Source organism: Mesoplodon mirus, assembly GCF_964341445.2.
Source record: "Mesoplodon mirus genome assembly, chromosome: 19".
Lineage (NCBI taxonomy): Eukaryota > Metazoa > Chordata > Mammalia > Artiodactyla > Ziphiidae > Mesoplodon > Mesoplodon mirus.
In genome coordinates, this window is record NC_138995.1 from 14,730,087 (window position 1) to 14,742,973 (window position 12,887).

At 40.1% G+C, this 12,887-nt stretch overlaps 1 long non-coding RNA gene across 1 annotated transcript in view; it reads right to left on the bottom strand.

Moving 5' to 3' along the window:
- LOC309795669 overlaps positions 1 to 12,887 on the bottom strand; it is a 28,126-nt gene that overhangs the window by 5,843 nt on the left and 9,396 nt on the right. Inside the window, exon 3 of the long non-coding RNA XR_014292310.1 lies at positions 4,872 to 4,949. This is a non-coding gene — a long non-coding RNA (uncharacterized lncRNA). The remainder of the gene's footprint in view (positions 1 to 4,871; positions 4,950 to 12,887) is intronic.

Sequence of the window (12,887 nt, forward strand, 5' to 3'; positions counted from 1 at the left end):
ATCCTCTCAAACTCTTCCAAAATATAGGAGAGGAGGAAACACTTCTCAATTTGTTCTATGAAGCCAGTTTACTCTGATACAAAAACCAGAAAGACATGTTACCAAAAAACCCTACATACCAATATCTCTTATGAATATGGACGCAAAAGCCTCAATAAATACTAGTCAACTGAATGCAGTAGTATATAAAGAGAATTATACACCATAACTAAGTGGGAATTATCTCAGGAATGCAAGGTTGATTTTACATTGGAAAATCAATTAATTTAATGCACCACATTAATAGAATAAAGGACAAAAACCATTTGATCATCTCAATAGGTGCAAGAAAAAAAAAAGCATTTGACAAAAATCCAAAAACGTTTCATGATTAAAAATACTCAGTAACCTAAGAACAGAAGGGAACTTCCTTAATTGAAACAAAAAACATCTATAAAAAACCCACAGCTAATATCATAATGGTGAAGAAATGAATACTTCCCCCCACAAGACCAGGAACAAGACAAGGATGTCCATTCTCACCCTTTTATTCAATAATATACTGGAGATTCTATCCAGGGCAATTGAGCAAGAAAGAAATGGCATACAAATCGAAAAGGAAGAAGTAAAATGATCTTTATTTACAGATAACATTATCTTATATATAGAAAATCCTAAGGAATCCACTAAAAAAATATTAGAACTAATAAAGGAGCTTGGCAAGGTTGCAAGATACAAGATGAATAAACAAACACCAGTTCTACTTCTACATACTAGCAAACAATCTAAAAATGAAATTCAAAGAACAATTTAATTTACAATAGCATCAAAAATAAAGTACTTAGTAATAAATTTAACAAAAGAAGTGTAAAACCTGTATATTGAAAAGTATAAAAAACTGTTGAAATAAAAAGATCTAAATAAATGGAAAAATATCCTATGTTCATAGATAAGAAGACTTAATACTGTTAAAAGCTGATCTACAGATTCAATGTAATCCCTATCAAAATCCCAGGTGGCTTTTTTTGCAGAAACTGACAAGCTGATACTAAAATACTGTGGGAAAAAACAAAGTTCTGATTTCAAAATTTACTACAGAGCTACAGAAATTAAGACAATGTGGGGACTTCCCTGGTGGCGCAGTGGTTAAGAATCCGCCTGCCAATGCAGGGGACACGGGTTCAAGCCCTGGTCCAGGAAGATCCCACGTGCCACAGAGCAAATAAGCCCGTGCATCACAACTACTGAGCCTGTGCTCTAGAGCCCATGAGCCACAACTACTGCAGCCCGTGTGCCTAGAGCCTGTGCTCTGCAACAAAGAGAAGCCACCGCAGTGAGAAGCACATGCACCGCAACAAAGAGTAGCCCCTGCTCACCGCAATTAGAGAAAGCCCGTGCACAGCGTCGAAGACCCAATGCAGCAGAAAAATAAATAAATAAATTTATTTTAAAAAAAAGACAATGTAGTAGTAGTATGAAGGCAGACAAATAGATCAATGGAATAGATCAATCAATCCACGCATAAATGGTCAAATGATCTTTGAAAGGGTGCCAAGACGACTCAATGAAGAAAGAATAGTGTTTTTCTTTTTGTTTTTTAATAAAGTTACTTATTTTTATTTATTTATTTTTGGCTGCGTTGGGTCTTCGACGCTGTGTGTGGGCTTCCTCTAGTTGCGGCAAGCAGGGGCTACTCTTTGTTGCGGTGCATGTGCTTCTCACTGCGGTGGCTTCTCTTGTTGCAGGGCACGGGCTCTAGGCGGGCTTCAGTAGTTGTGGCTTGCAGGCTCTAGAGCACAGGCTCAGTAGTTGTGGCGCATGGGCTTGGTTGCTCTGCGGCATGTGGGATCTTCCTGGACCAGAGCTCGAACCCACGTCCCCTGCACTGGCAGGTGGATCCTTAACCACTGTGCCACCAGGAAAGAATAGTTTTTTCAACAAATGGTGCTAGGACAATTTGATATCCATATGTAAAAGAATGAAGTTGGACCTCTACCTCACACCATATACAAAAATTAACTATGATCTATTATCATAAGCCTCTTATGTAAGAGCTAAGACTATAAAACTCTGAGAAGAAAACATAGAAGTAAGTCTTCATGACTCTTGGTTAGGCAGTGGTTTCTAGGGTATGACATTAAAAGCACATGCAACTAAAGAAAAAAAGAGATGTCGAACTTAATTAAAATTAAAAACTTTTGTGTTTCAAAGGATACCATCAAGAAAGTGAAAAGACAACCTGCAGAATGGGAGAAAATATGTGCAAATCATATATCTGATAAGGAACTTGTATCTGGAATATATGAAGAACTGTTACACTTCAACAATAAAAAGATAAATAACCTAATTTAAATGTATATATGTGTAACTGAATCACTTTGCTGTACACGTGAAACTAACACAACACTGTAAATCAACTATACTTCAATTTAAATAAAAACTATACAGTGCTGTATGTCAATTATATCTTAATAGAACTGTAAAAAAAACAGTACATAAAAAGACACAATGAGATACCCACTAAGATTGCTGAAATAAAAAGATAATAAATGTTCGGCAGTTCCTCAAAAGGTTAAACATAGAGTCACCATATGAAATAGCAATCTCACTCCTAGATATGTGCCCAAGAGAAATACAACCATTTACCCACACTTGCATACAAAATCTTGTATGTGAATGTTCATAGCAACATTATTCATAATAGCCAAAAAGTGGAAACAACCCAAATGTTCATCAACTGAATGACTGGATAAACACACGTAGCATATTTATACAGTGCAATACTACTCTGCGTAAAGAGGAATGAAGTACTGACACATGCTACAACATGGATGAACCTTGCAAACATTATGCTAAGTGAAAAAAGTCAGTCACAGAAGACTATATATTGTATTATTCCATTTACATGAAATGGCCAGAATAGGCATATTCATACAGACAGAAAATATATTAGTAGTTGCCTAGGGCTGGGGGTGAGAGCGGGGTGTGAAGGTAGAAAGTGAATATTAATGGCTATGGGATTTCTTTTGGGGGTGATGAAAATGTTCTAAACTTGATGGTGGTGATGGTTGCACAATTCTGTGAACATATTAAAAATCGTTGAACTGTACACTTTAAATGGGTGAATCGTATATGAATTATGTCTTTTTTTTTTCGCTGTGCAGCTTGCGGGATCCTAGTTCCCTGACCAGGGATTGAACCTGGACCCTTGGCAGTGAAAGTGCGGAGTCCCAACCACTGGACCGCCAGGGAATTCTCTGAATTATGTCTTAATAAAGCTGTTAAAACAAACAAAACAGAAACCTCCAGGGGTTTCCAACCCACGTGGCCCTTCTCTCCCCATTCACTCACCTGCATCCATGTTCTCCACTTTCTACCAGATTTCCTGGACTTTGTATGTGTGGTTCCTGCTTAGAACATTCTACCCCAAATCATCTCAAGCTGATCTTATTATTATTTACTCTCGATTCAAATGAATCCTCCTCAGAAACATTTTTCCTGACCATCCCAACTAAAGCAGTCTCTCCCCCTTAAAATGGTCTCTTTTATATTCTTTCAAGGAACAAAAAATAAAGTAATTCAGATATTCAGCTGATGCATGTCAGGTAGCACCTCAAAGTTAGCTAACTCCCTGAGCTGAAGCAGAATTGGAGTTTTTATAAGGCAAGAGCAGAAAGGGGTATATGGTTATGGTATTGTCCCAAGCTGCAATTTTCTTTATCTGTAACTGCTGCAAAACACTGCAGTTTAAAAGGGTGGGATATATTGGGATATTCATGCCTCTTTCTTGTAATTGCTGGTGTAGTCTTATTTTGGTAGCAGTTGAAAGGGTTCTTTTGAGAGCTATCTTTGTAAGCCTTCTCAATCATCTAATGCTAATTCAGTTCATGGGAAGGACTGACAGAAAGGGGGAAAAGAGGAAAGGAAAGGAGAAAGAAAAAAAAAGGAGGTAAAGCCTGAAACAAGGAAAAGCAGGGTCTGTTTCAATTCTTTAGAACACGCCTCAGTATCTGAAATTGTCTTAGTTATTTGTTTGCATGTTTATTTTCTGTCTCCTCTACCACTAGGATGTTTCTGTCTTGTTTGTCCACATAGTAGATGCTTAATATGTGGTGGCTGATTGACCAAATTCCACACCAACATGATAATCTGAGGTGAAAGCATGAGCAAATATTTTGGAACTTTCTAACCACTCCTCTCATTTCTCGGGACTATAACGAACTGTCATCTGGGTGCTTGGAGAATTTAAAAATTCTTGGGTCACACCTCCACAGACTGGTTCATCTGTGCTTTAACTATACATCTGCCTGCCTACAGAAACAAATATTTGAAAAGGTAAGGAAAAATCTGTGTGACAGTCTGGGCAGTGCTTCCATTGCCTCGAACTCGACACTAGGATTGTTGATTATATAGGAGGAACTGGAACAAACCTACTGCAATTTTATGCAGGGGTTTCAAGTCTTTAATTCAAGCTTGCTTCTTCCTAGAAGTACGAGTGGAGTCATTGTGCTTAGTTACTTCTGCAATTGCTAGAGGTTAGGAACAAAGACTCAAAGAATTTAAGTGCTGGAAGGAACCTCAGGCATTACTTAGCTTCTTTCTTTCTTATCAGATGTTTCTTATCGTCTGTACCCAAAATATCAAGATTTTACCTTCTAAGAACACTTCCCTGCTCAAAGCATTTTCTCAGGCCAGTACCACTGGCATTACCTAGAAGTCTGTTTGGAAATGCAGAATTTCAGACCCCGTTCCAGAGCTATGTAGTTAGAATTTGTAATTTCACCTGACCCCCAGGTGACTGGTGTGCAGTCTGAGAAGTGCCGCAGCACTTCTGGACATGCTGAACCAGTGCCTACTATCTCCAGCAGCATGCATTTATCATTAGCTCTTACCTGCAAGCTGGACCAGTGGAACAAGGAAAATTCATAAGTGAAAAGTTTTCCCAAATGTCTCCTGTAGAATTCAAAGACCTGTGTATTAGGGAAAGAAAAGAAGAGGCTCAAAGGATAAAACTCAAAAGTAATTACAAAGCTTACTGGTAAAATGGTGATAATTGTTTTGAACTGGGTGATGAATACATTGAGATTGAGATTCATTAAACTACTCTCTCTACTTTTGTGTATATTTGAAAGTTTCATAATAAAAATTTTTTTAAATTGTATTTTATTCACACTGCTTTTTTTTTTTTTCGGTCACACCATGCGGCACGAGGGCTCTTAGTTCCCCGACCAGGGATTGAACCCTTGCCCTCTGCATTGGGAGTCTTAACCAATGGACCACCAGGGAAGTCCCCTGAAAGTTTCATAACAAAATATTTTTTTAAAAAGTAGTCTCAAGTTTGGGACTTCCCTGGTGGCCCAGTGGGTAAGACTCTATACTCCCAATGCAGGGGGCTCAGGTTTGATTCCTGGTCAGGGAACTAGGTCCCACATGCATGCCGCAACTAAGGGTTTGCATGCCACAACTAAGGAGCCCACGTGGTGTAACTAAGACCCAGCGCAACCAAATAAATAAAAATTAATTAATTAATTTTTAAAAAAGTAGTCTCAAATTAGTGGTAACTACCAGTCCCACCAAGAGGCACTTGTGGTGAGAAAGTGTAGTCAAGAATGTTGCATATCTTGGGACTTCCCTGGCGGTCCAGTGGTTAAGACTTCACCTTCCAATGCAGGGGGTGTGGGTTTTATCCCTGGTCGGGGAGCTAAGATCCCACATGCCTCAGGGCCAAGAAACTAAAACCTAAAACAGAAGCATTATTTTTTTTAAGAATGTATTTATTTATTTATTTGGCTGTGTTGGGTCTTCATTGCTGCACGAGGGCTTTCTCTAATTGCAGCGAGCAGGGGTTACTCTTCATTGCGGTACGTGGGCTTCTCACTGTGGTGGCTTCTCTTGCTGCAGACCACGGGCTCTAGGCACGCAGGCTCCAGTAGTTGTGGCTCATGGGCTCAGTAGTTGTGGCTCGTGGGCTCTAGAGCACAGGCTCAGTAGTTGCGGTGCACGGGCTTAGCTGCTCCGCGGCATGTGGGATCTTCCTGGACCAGGGCTCGAACCCATGTCCCCTGCATTGGCAGGTGGATTCTTAATCACTGAGCCACCAGGGAAGCCCCTAGAAGCATTACTGTAACAAATTTAATAAAGACTTTAAAAATGGTCCACATCAAAAAATCTTAAAAAAAAAAAAAAAAAAAGAATGTTGTGCCTCTGCCACAAAGTGAAGGCTGAAGGGGAATGGGGAAGAACTAAGGTTTATGGACCAGACCCCTTAGGTACATTCCTTCGTTTAATCCCCCATCACAGCTCTGTTAGGTAACACCACCTTAACCAAGTGATTGAATTTAGCATCACCAATCCTGGGACAAAATGGTACTGTACGCCCCAGGTGGAGTGTATGGGGAAGTACACATCCTCGTTGATGTGGTCCTCGCACCAAAAATGTCTCACCTGAATCTAAACAGGAGGCAGCAAATGCTGAACAGAGGACATTCTACCAGACAATGGGCGTGGACTCTTCAAAAGTGTCAATATCATGATAGACAAAAGATTTAAAAAGTAAGGTGAAGTGCTTTAAATTAAAGAAGACTAAAGAGGTATGACATCTAAATGCAATGGGTGAACTTTGATTGGATCCTAGATTCAAAAAAGAAACACTAAAAAAAGTCATTGTAGAGACTTCCCTGGTGGTTCAGTGGTTAAGACTCCATGCTTCCAATGCACGGGGCACAGGTTCGATCCCTGGTCAAGCAACTAAGATCCGGCATGCATGCGGTGTGGCCAAAAAAAAAAAAAAAAAGAATCATCTAATATATTGTCCATTTTCCAAGTTTCTAATTGTCCCCACAATGACTTTTTTAAAAAATAAATAAATTTATTTATTTATTTATTTTGGCTGCAATGGGTCCTTGTTGTGGCAGCGTGTGGGCTCTTCGTCGCGGTGCGTGGGCTTCTCTGGTTGTGGCGCGCGGGCTTAGTTGTGGTATGTGGGATCTTAGTTCCCTGACCAGGGATTGAACCCGGGCCTCGGCATTGGGAGCATGGAGTCTTAACCACTGGACCACCACGGAAGTCCCCAAGATGATTCTTTAAAATATATATATTAAATGTACTGGGTGTGACTAAAACAACAACAACAACCTTATGATGTAAGTGGTAACCCTCTTTTAGAGACTGGGAAACTTAAGTTCAGAGAGATAAAGGGACTTGATCAAGAATCCACAGCTGGTAAATGGCAGCGCCAAGACAGGCCCAGATCTCCCTGACTCCAAAGCACAAGCTCCTGGCTGGTGGATGCTTCTTCCTCTGCAGCATCCCCAGGAAGCAAGAGATAGGGCTGTGTCTCCAAGGAGATGGTAAGGGTTGTAAAGAGGCACCATGCATTGCTATGCCACGAGCAGTCATTCATTTATTCAAAATTTAATTTCTGTGTGACAATGATAAGCAAAAACAGGCAGTCCCTAGACTCAGGTTGCTTACAGCCTAGTGGAGGAGACAGATGTTGACCAAATGTTGGAAACACTCAAAGGAATATATAACAAAAGGAGATCAGAGCAATGAAGAAAAGGAAGCTGACCAAAGCAGAGGGTCAGCAGAAGACTTCTATGAGTTGTGCTTTAAAGACTGAATAGAAGTTAATGATACAGACAGAAGGAAAAGTGTGAGCAAAAGGCCTATGGCAGGAGGGAGCATGACCTTGCAGTAGGAAAGCCCCAAGAGCCGGCAGGTGTGTGGTGCAAGGTAAGAATGGAGGAAAGTAGGCAGGGTCTGACCATGTAGGACCTTAAAGCCATGCTAGGAATTCTGTTCAATTTTAAAAGCAATGGAAAGTTACTAAAGGGTTTAAGCAAGCGACAACATGAGATTTCAAGTTAAAAAAAAAAAAAAGAAAAAAGAAACACTTTGGCTACAACGTACCAGTTAAGAGATTGTGGTAACCTGTGGTTACTTGTATTAGAATGAGGGTGGAGATGGAAGGGGCCACATCCAGAGGATATTTGGGCAGACTGGATACGGGGAAATGCAGGAAAAGGAGGTACTGAAAATGTCTTAGGTTTGTAGCTTGTGCAGTTGGATGGAGATGCCATTCTCTGAGGAGGAACACTGGAAGAAGGCCAGATATGGGAAGATGTAACGTGAGTCATATCTTGGAAATGAAGAATTGGTGGTGCTTTTGAGACCTCCAAGTGGAGATGCAAGAAGGCAGCTGGATGTGCAACTCTGAAGTTCAGAAGAGAAGTCTGGACTAGAGATGTACATTTGGGAGTCATCAACTTATGGCTACTGAAGCGTGGATAAGGTGGCCTCAGAAAGGGAGGATTTAGTCAGTGGGAACCTCTGATTCTTAAAGGGAAGGCTTTGATGCAGAAATATTGGAAGGGAGCAGTAGGGGGGCTGAGTCACGAGCCTGAGCGAGAAGTGTGGGCTGGGAGAGAACCTCAGTGTCACTCTCACTGCTTCTAGAAGCAATATGTTCCTGCCAGCAGTGGGGTCACCTTCACTATTTTTGGAGGATGGCTCATGCGTTTCTCTACCTGGTGGGCTCTCCTATTCACCCTCTAGGCAAGCCTCTGCTGGCAGCCCCCATGTCTCCTGCCACTGCTTCCGGGGGGAAGGTGTTCTGCCCCCGGGCTTCTCTCCCAGGGTCCTTCAAACTGTACCATAATTTATTTATTAAGCAATTAATTAGTTGATTAACCAATGCCTTAGTGATAGGCAACATTTGGGGCAAAAATTATGGTATAACCATACGTTGGAATACTATGTAGCAGGAGAGAGAGAGAGAGAGGGAGGTGGAAAGAGAGAGACAGAGAGAGGTACTTCTCTGCGTTCATATATGGAAAGCTCCCTAATTCCCCAATATACATACATTGTGAAAGAAAAAAGAAAAGTACAAAACTGTGATTTTATGCTATCTTTTGTACTAATGGGGAATATAAATCTGTATTCCAATTTACTTGTATACGCCTAGAGAAAGTATGGAAGGATACACAGGACACTAAAAACAGTGACCCCATAGGGGATAAGGCAGGGTGGATTGCAGAGACGATAAATAAGGACGAAACTTATTATGACTCTGTTTACTTAAAATTTTCTGAACCTTGTGACTATATCACCTATTCAAAAAATTAAATTTTAAAATATGGAAAAATGTTATTTTCCAATATGTTTCATATTTTATATTTTTTAATGAAACTGATTTTAGTGCTCCCACCCCCAAAGATAATATTTTGCAGACATATAATACAATATCGTCACCAGGATATTAACACTGATACAGTCAAGATACAGACAATTTCCATCACCATTGTGTGCTACGTTTTAAATCTTGAAGATGGATGGTCTATTAAATAAAATAACATGTTTTACAAATCAGTGTGTTTAGTACACATTAAAAAAAAGTCTGGAAGGAAATTCAGCACAACAAAATGGTAACAGTGGTCATCTCTGGTCACGAGGAATACAGGGGGCTTAACTTTTTTTTTTTCCTTTTTAGTTTCATGGTAGTTTTCTCTTTTCTGAGGTGAAATTCACATAACATACAATTAACCATTTTAAACTGTATACTTCAGTGGAATTTAGTGTATTCATGATGTTGTACAACCACCTCTCTTTAGTTTCAAAACTTTGTCAAACACCTTTTCATGAGCTTATTGGTCACTGAGTATCTTTTCTGGAGAAATGTCTCCAAAGCATGTGCTATTTTTAATTGTATCATTGATGATGTATTTTAAAACAGAGGGATTAAATTTTACATTACTGCTCCTGAAAAAAATTTTCTCTTATTACTGATGAAAATTAAAATTTCGAAATGGTATCTCATTGCATTAGTTAAGGCAATGGAAGCTGCTATAACAAATCCCCAAATGTTTGATGGCTCAAACACAGTTGAAGTTTCTTTCTTGCACAGATAAAGCCCAACATGTTCAGTAAATGGCTCTTCTCTAAGCGGTAATGCAGGTACTTGGGCTCCTTCCATTATGTGCTCTGCCATCTTCAACTCAAGGCTTCTATGGTGGCACTGGTCCAGTATTTGTAAAAGGGTTTTCAGTGAGGCTGGACACCAAGCACCAATAGCACCAATTTACCTTTTTTCTCTCTTTCTTTCTTTCTTTTTTCAGGTATAGAAATGGAGAGTGTTCAGGGTTAGATTAATCTCAGGTAGAGACTTTCCACAGTAGATGCTACACAAAGATAAGGAAGCTAAGTTCAAGAGGCTGCCAAGAATGTGGGTATGTATTGCACCATGGGGTATGTGTTGGAAAGAAAGAGAAGAGTAACAATACAGGGGAGGTGATGGACTTAGGAGGAAAGTGTGGAGAGATCAGAGGCTTGAATAATGTCTAGGTGTAAAGTGTGATTGAGTTGGAGGGGAAGAAGACTGTAGCGAGTTGATTATACATCAGGATTTAAGAGTCCTAAAATAGTCTAGTTCAAGATCATGATAAAGAACAAGGAGTAGGGACTTCCCTGGTGGCACAGTGGTTAAGAATCCGCCTGCCAGTGCAGGGGACATGGGTTCGAGCCCTGGTCCGGGAAGATCCCACACGCCGCGGAGCAGCTAAGCCCATGCGCCACAACTACTGAGCTTGCACTCTAGAGCCCGTGAGCCACAACTACTGAAGCCCATGTGCCTAGAGCCTGTGCTCCGCAACAAGAGAAGCCACTGCAATGAGGAGACCATGCACTGCAATGAAGAGTAGCCCCCACTCGCCATAACTGGAGAAAGCCTGCGCACAGCAACGAAGACCCAATGCAGCCAAAAATAAATAAATAAATAAATTTATTATAAAAAAAAAGAACAAGGTGTGTCTGTGGGAGTGGGTGGCCATAATAGGGTAAGATTTATACATAGCTCCTCAAGTTTGAGATAGGCAGGAGGCCGTTATAGGTGTTGGCTGGGTTATCCACAGAAACACTGAAATTTCCCACATGCCAAGGCCCTAAGTAAATAAAGGAGAGTGTACAGAAAGGGTATAAAGTAATATAGCCTATATTTTATTTATTAAAAAAAATTTTTTTTTCTTGCAGTACGCAGGCCTCTCACAGTTGTGGCCTCTCCCGTTGCGGAGCACAGGCTCCGGACACGCAGGCTCAGCGGCCATGGCTCACGGGCCTAGCCACTCCGTGGCATGTGGGATCTTCCCAGACCGGGGCATGAACCCATGTCCCCTGCATCGGCAGGTGGACTCTCAACCACTGCACCACCAGGGAAGCCCCCTATTTTTAACATTTTTATTGGAGTATAGTTGATTTAAAATGTTGTGTTATAGCCTATATTTTAAAGGATAGTTATTGCATGACTCTGAGAGACTAGAAATCCTGAAAGGACAGTAAGTTAGATTTCTAGACTAGGTGAAAAAAAAGCAATTTCAAGCTGGCTGTAGGGGTAGCAGTATCTTTGGGAGAACAGCCAAGTTATGGTTAAAACAAAGAGGTGAAGGAACTATGATCAACAAGTTGGGAATGGCAGGGAATTTTAATCTGCCACGGAAGAAGAATTACAGGGGGAAAGAATGGAAAGAGGAAGCATCAGGCTGGAGGGAACTAAAAGTATGGGAATTTCTACAGCAATATCACAAACTAGATAATGTGAAAATGTTTGCGCTTCAAAACACCTAGATGTGTTAGATAAAATCTAACATACACTTTTTCAGATTCAGAGCTAACTTTGCAAGAGGGTAAGGGTACCTCCCAAGGAGCACAAATAAAGAGGGAACTGAAAACCAGGAAAAAAGATTATGGTTATGCTGGTGCTATCTCAGTAACCAAGAGGACTGGATTTTAAGACTAGGAGAGGAAGCCTTAGGCCCATGTAAGGCAGCGAGTTGTAATTTAAACTCTGCATGAAGTCAGGACCCTTCAAGTGCTAAGCCTGAATGAAGGAGACAAAGAAGCACACTACATAGTGATCAAGGGCTCAATCCAAGAAGATGATATAACAATTGTAAATATTTATGCACCCAACATAGGAGCACCTCAATACATAAGGCAAATACTAACAGCCATAAAAGGGGAAATCGACAGTAACACAATCATAGTAGGGGACTTTAACACCCCACTTTCACCAATGGACATATCGTTCAAAATGAAAATAAATAAGGAAACACAAGCTTTGAAAGATACATTAAACAAGATGGACTTAATTGATATTTAGAGGACATTCCACCCCAAAACAACAGAATACACATTCTTCTCAACTGCTCATGGAACATTCTCCAGGATAGATCACATCTTGGGTCACAAATCAACCCTTGGTGAATTTAAGAAAATTGAAATCGTATCAACTATCTTTTCCGACCACAACGCCATGAGACTCGATATCAATTACAGGAAAAAATCTGTAAGAAATACAAACACATGGAGGATAAACAACACATTACTTAATAACCAAGAGATCACTGAAGAAATCAAAGAGGAAATCAAAAAATACCTAGAAACAAATGACAATGAAGACACGACGACCCAAAACCTATGGGATGCAGCAAAAACAGTTCTAAGAGGGAAGTTTTCAGCAATACAATCCTACCTCAAGAAACAAGAAAAATCTCAAATAAACAACCTAACCTTATACCTAAAGCAATTAGAGAAAGAAGAACTAAAAATCCCCAAAGTTAGCAGAAGGAAGGAAATCATAAAGATCAGATCAGAAATAAATGAAAAAGAAATGAAGGAAACGATAGTAAAGATCAATAAAACTAAAAGGTGGTTCTTTGAGAAGATAAACAAAATGGATAAACCATTAGCCAGACTCATCAAGAAAAAAAGGGAGAAGACTCAAATCAATAAAATTAGAAATGAAAAAGGAGAAGTAACAACTGACATCGCAGAAATACAAAGGATTATGAGAGATTACTACAAGCCACTATATGCCAATAAAATGGACAACCTAGAAGAAATGGACAAATTCTTAG